Genomic DNA, 6,064 nt, shown 5'->3' with positions numbered 1-6,064 from the left:
ACACACACACACACACACACACATATATATATGTAAAGGTGCGTGGCTTAGTGGTTAGGGCATTCGGCTCGCGATCGTAAAGTCGTGAGTTCAATTCCCGACGACGCGTGGTGTCCTTGACCAAGACACTTTATTTCACGTTGCCCCAGTCCACTCAGCTGGCAAAAATGAGTAGTACCTGTAATTCAAAGGGGCCAGCCTTGTCACACTCTGTGTCACGCTGAATCTCCCTGAGCTTCTTAACCCTGGAATGTTTGTGAGGGTTCACTCGACCAAAATAGGAATCAAAGGGATTCTGAAGGGCAAAAAGTGATTAAGAACCCTGTCTTAAAATTTCAGGCCCTGTGCCTATTGTAGAAAGGATCTTTGTTTAGGCTTTTACCATTTTGATAGCAACGCCTGCGATAATACCGATGTCAAACTATTACGGGGACGTAAGCACACCAACATCGGTTGTCAAGCGATGGTGGAGAGACTTGCATAAAGGAGCAACTGCTGAGCTTTTATAAAAAAAAAAAAATTGTCCAGGGCCTACGATTTGCGAAGGAACTTTCTATGTAGAAATCCTTAGTCTCATGAAATATACAGATGCCCCGGATGTTGATGACGCTTCTAACGTTGTTGTTGTTGTTGTTGTTGTTGTTGTTGTTGTTGTAATTACATCTGCTACTGTAAATGTGTTGTCACTGACATCGTCGTCGTCGTTACGGTTCTTTAACCCCAAGTAAGTCCTGTTAGAACACGTCAAATGATCGAAAGCAATCTACACATGACCGTCCCTTCTTTTTCAAGAATAGTGTTCCTGAGACTAACTAGTGAGCCCTTCCATTCATCTCTTTAAGATTGTAAGGTGAGCCCTGAGGGAGATTTGGCTTCTATTTCTAGCAGGGTTGAGCAACCACACATACGACCCTTCCTCGATTCGTTTGTTGTTATAACTGCTACTGCTGTTTCCCATATGACTGTAATGTTGTTGTTGTCGTTGTTGCTACTGATGTCGGGATTGTTCATGCAATTAGCTGCTTCTACTGCACTTGCTGGTGCAACTACAGTAGCTATTGTGCATCATCTGTCGCTGCAGTTATAAAGGCTCCGATGTTGCGGACATTTTTGTAGTTGTTTATTGTTGTTATTGTTTAACCCCAGGTCAGTCCTGATTGAGTAAAGCCTCTGATCAAAAGTATTCCTGTCATACATACTATAAAACCATTATCCAACATATTTTTTAAGACGGTAGGGTACGTTTTGATAGAGATTTGGCTGATATTTCTAGCAAGTCGACCAACCATGTAGAGACTCCCACATGAGCTCCTGCATTTTGTTGTTGTTGTTGTTGCTACTATTACGGTTTGTTACTATTGCTTTTTTAGCCCAAGGTCAGCCTACAATCAAAAGTATACCAACCGCGACCAACCCTTCTTTCTGTGGACATTGTGTATATTGGATTGCAGTAATCAATGTGTCCTTCCGCTTATAAGACGATAGATAGGATATATGATTTGAGAAAGATTTGGCTGCTCTTTCTAGCCATCCGATTGACATTTGAAGTTCTTTCCTTGGCTGAAGTTGATCTGTTATTGTTGTTATTTCCACGTTCTAAAGGCAGCGACCTGGCAGAATCGTTAGCATGCCGGACAAAATACTTAACGGCATTTCGTCCGTCCTTACGCTGTGAGTTCAAATTCCGTCGATGTCGACTTTGCCTTCGATCTTTTTGGGGTCGATGAAATAAGTATCAGTCGAGTAGTCGATTCCATCGACCAACATCCTTCTTCAGGCTTTGAGCCTATAGTGGAAAGGATTATTTCCACGTTCTCAAGGCGTCTAACTGGCACGATCGTTAGAGCGTCGGGCAAAATGCTTGGCGGCATTTCTTCCGGCTTCACGTTTTGAGTTCAAACACTGCCAAGGCTGACTTTGCCTTTCATCTTTCGAAGTCGATAAAATAAAGTACTATGCTATCTCAAGTTCTCCCGAATTTACCCGCAAAGCATTGGTTGTTTCTAGGCTTTAGTCGAAAACCCTTGCCGAAGGTGGCGTGCAATGGGACTGAACCCGAAAGCACGTGGTTGCAAAGCGAGCTTCTTAACCAGACTTCATTTCTTTTTTCTTTCGTTTTCTTTTAATCCATTGCGTATCACTTAAAAAGTCGCAGCGTTTCATATGCCCTCCATTAGTAACCCGGGTTATTCTGACTCCTTAAAGACCTCACAACTGTACCCACCCCCAGTCATTTGCTTCCTGAATGCACTGACAGTAAACCGTATTTGATGGCATCAAAGACGCATGATGCACATATTAGATGCACCCAGATTCTTGCAGCGCATGCTCAGGGCAAATAAAGGTTTTCATCTATAAAAGCATGTAAAATTGAAAACAGACTAGCAGTAGCACATTAGGAAACCTTAACTATAACAGAAAACATTACGGTATAAGGAGGTTAGCAGTACAGGCGTGACTGTGTGGTAAGAAGCTGGCAGAAACGTTACCCCGCCGGGCGAAATGCTTAGCGGTATTTCGTCTGCCGTTACGTTCTGAGTTCAAATTCCGTCGAGATCGACTTTGCCTTTCATCCTTTCGGGGTCGATAAATTAAGTACCAGTTACGCACTGGGGTCGATGTAATCGACTTAATCCGTTTGTCTATCCTTGTTTGTCCCCTCTATGTTTAGCCCCTTGTGAGCAATAAAGAAATAAGAAGCTCGCTCTCCAACCACATGGTTCCGGGTTCAGTCCCACTGCGTAGTACCATGGGCAAGTGTCTTCTACCATAGCCTCGGGCCGATCAAAGCCTTGTGACTGAATTTGGTAGACAGAAGATGAAAGAAGTCCGTCGTAGATAGATAGATAGATAGATAGATAGATAGACATTTGTGTGTCCTAACACCGCTTGTCAACTGCTGTTGGTTTGTTAACATCCCCATAACCTCGCGGTTCGGTTAAAAAGAGATCGACAGAATAAGTACTGGGGTCGATTCGTTCCACTAAAATTCATTAAGGTGGTGCCCCAGCGTGGCTGCGGTGAAGTGACTGAAACAAGTAAAAGAGTAAAAGATAAAAGCTATAATGAAACCACGCAAAGTAAAAGATACTGTCTGGATTAAATATAGTCCCCAGCAGCGAACATCAGGGATGTTCGTATAGGAGGCCCAAGTTCGTATATAGAGCCCAGAATGATTTCGCCGAGACATATTTCTGTTCTTTTTGAGAAAAAGTGCGTCTTATATGATATCAAACACGATATGTAATCACAGAAGGTTGGACCCTCCGCCCCCACTATTTAGCTTTGCAATCTCTCAGCCCCCACCCTTTCTGAAGAAATAGATTCACTTCAATAACAAGAGCTCAGAAGATGTTTGTTTTTTAATCGGAATTCGTTGTTTTATTTAGTTTTCGCTTTATTTCGGGGGGGGGGTCGTTATTATTATTAGTATAGTGAGGGAAGTTTCCTAGTTCAAGTTTAAAGCGGATTAGCGATTAACGTGGTAAACATGTGTGTGTGTGCGCGCGCGCGTGTGTGTGCGTGTGTGTGCGTGAGAGCGCGCATGAATACGTGTTTCCCTTCATTTTTTTCGTTTTTGTTTCCTTCTTTGGAGTATAATCACTGCTCATTCAGCAGTGTGTCGTTTCAGTCATCTACTACAATTACTACTACTACTGCTGCTGCTGCTGCTGCTGCTATTACTACTACAACTACTACTAGTACCTATGCCACACAAAGAAGGCGGTCTCAATACGACCTCTTGACTTGCTAGCAATACCAGCCTAACCGCCCTCAACTCACACCTAACTATTTTGTAAGACTGATTCGAACTCGCTTATAACTAGTGAAGGGTTGTGCTAAAAAAAAGGGGGAAAAGGTCACGTTAGGAAATGAAGACCTAGTTATTAAAAAGTGGGAACAGTCACGACTGGAAAGTCTTTATGCCGAACAAGAACTTTTGTTACTAACTACTGCCACGGGTGAGGACACGTAGCTTAGTGGTTAAAGAGTCACTCGCAAGATCATGGTTTCAATTCCCAGACGGGGCTGTACATTGTGTTCTTGAGGAAAACACTTCATTTCACGTTGTTCTGTGATCACTTCGACATCTGACGTGTTGTACATCGTGCGTTTGTACAGACAAAGTCGATTTGATGGAGGAAGTGAGCTTATATACAGCACAAACATTTGATCAATACAGGGTGTTCCAAAAGTCACTATACGCTTTCTTTTTTCTATTTCGTTTCAGGTATTATTCGGAGAGACGTGAGGCCATCGACATTTGACACCTTAGGCTTTGCAGTTTCTGTAAGTGTATCATTGCCTTGCCCATGGCTCGCCAATTGACGTTAGAGCAGCGTTGCAAAACTGCCGCCTGACAAGAAGTTTTTCAGTCCCCTACAGCAGTTCATCGCAAGTTTGAGAAGGTTTATGGCCGTCACACTGCTCCAACACGTAGCACAATCTATGTTATTTATGTTATCCATGGCAAGTTTCTCGAAAGAAGCTCTGTTCTTGACAAACCATGCAGCGGAAGGCCTGCTACTATCACCATTGATAAAACCACCGAAATCCTGAAGCAGACATTCACAAAAATCCATCCGGAAAGCGAAAAGACATTCGCGATAAGTCCATCTGGAGGACTGCGCTGGAACTTAGCATCAGCAAAATTCAGTAGATGCTTCGGAGACCAGTTTCTGCAGCAAATTAAAAACAACAGCATTTCATAAATAAAACTTAACCTAATTAACCCATCATTTAAGAGGGCGGGGGTTACATCTATCACTCCTACTTTTCTTCAACACCCCCTTGATCTTTCCGCCGCCCGCAGGGAGGACAGTACCACCCACTTTGGGAACCACTGCTCTGAATCAGTGTTTCGCAGCAATGTTTCCCTATAGACCCCTTTGATTCCTATTTTATTCGAATGGACCCTCATAGACATTTGATGTTCTAAAAACCCGATTATATTTTTATAATTAAATATAATTAGGAACTGTATTAAAATTTTATTAAATATTTTGTTTTGTAGAAATATAACCAATTTATTACACATAAACCTTAACAACAAAATCTTATATTAAAGGAGCTCTCCGTCGGTTACGTCGACGACGGTCCCAGTTGATACGATCTAGGGAACAGCTTGCTCGTGAAATTAACGTGCAAGTGGCTGAGCACTCCACAGACACGTGTACTCTTAACGTATATAATTGTGATTTATTCATAATTATACACACTTATTTTATGAAATTTATGATTACGTGTTTTGGTCATTGATATATTCATAATGTATTTTTACATTTCTTTTTGATTGTTCAATTTTTCCACTCATATCCGGTGTATTTGCTGTGGCTCGATTTACCGGTCTTTTCTCATAAACGCTGTGCATGACGTTGGAATTCAGAATTTGAATGTGTGGATAGAGGTTGACACATTATTCTTGCCGGTCGGGGTTTTTTGGGGGGGGTTTTTGTCAATTTATATCTATGGGAATATTCTCCTGAAGAGAAAAGTGGAGCCGTTAGGTTCCTAACTTCTAAATTGCAATAGAGAATTAACCTTTTATTTTTAAGTTGTGAATTTTATGTCATGTCGCCCGCCGACAGCTTTATTGTGAAGGTATCGAACATGAGTGTTTATGGTGGTTTTGACTGCTATTACTAGACATGTAGGGGTTTTTGCCAATATTATTCTATCAGCAATTTTTTGCGCTCCCACGGCGCTCCCACGGCGCTCCCACATCCCTGAGCCTGCGACTCATATTGGCACCAGGCACATATATATATGGATCCTGTGCAGGTGGCACGTAAAAAACACCACTTTGAGCGTGGCCGTTGCCAGTACTGCCTGACTGGCCCTCGTGCCGGTGGCACGTAAAAGCACCTACTACACTCTTGGAGTGGTTGGCGTTAGGAAGGGCATCCAGCTGTAGAAACTCTGCCAGATCAGATTGGAGCCTGGTGTAGCCGTCTGGTTCACCAGTCCTCAGTCAAATCGTCCAACCCATGCTGGCATGGAAAGCGGACGTTAAACGATGATGATGATATATATATATATATATATATATATATATATATATATA

The sequence above is a fragment of the Octopus bimaculoides genome, chromosome 9 (assembly GCF_001194135.2).
Source record: "Octopus bimaculoides isolate UCB-OBI-ISO-001 chromosome 9, ASM119413v2, whole genome shotgun sequence".
Taxonomy (NCBI): domain Eukaryota; kingdom Metazoa; phylum Mollusca; class Cephalopoda; order Octopoda; family Octopodidae; genus Octopus; species Octopus bimaculoides.
The sequence above is the reverse complement of the archived record's forward strand: the minus strand, read 5'-3'. Positions refer to the sequence as shown.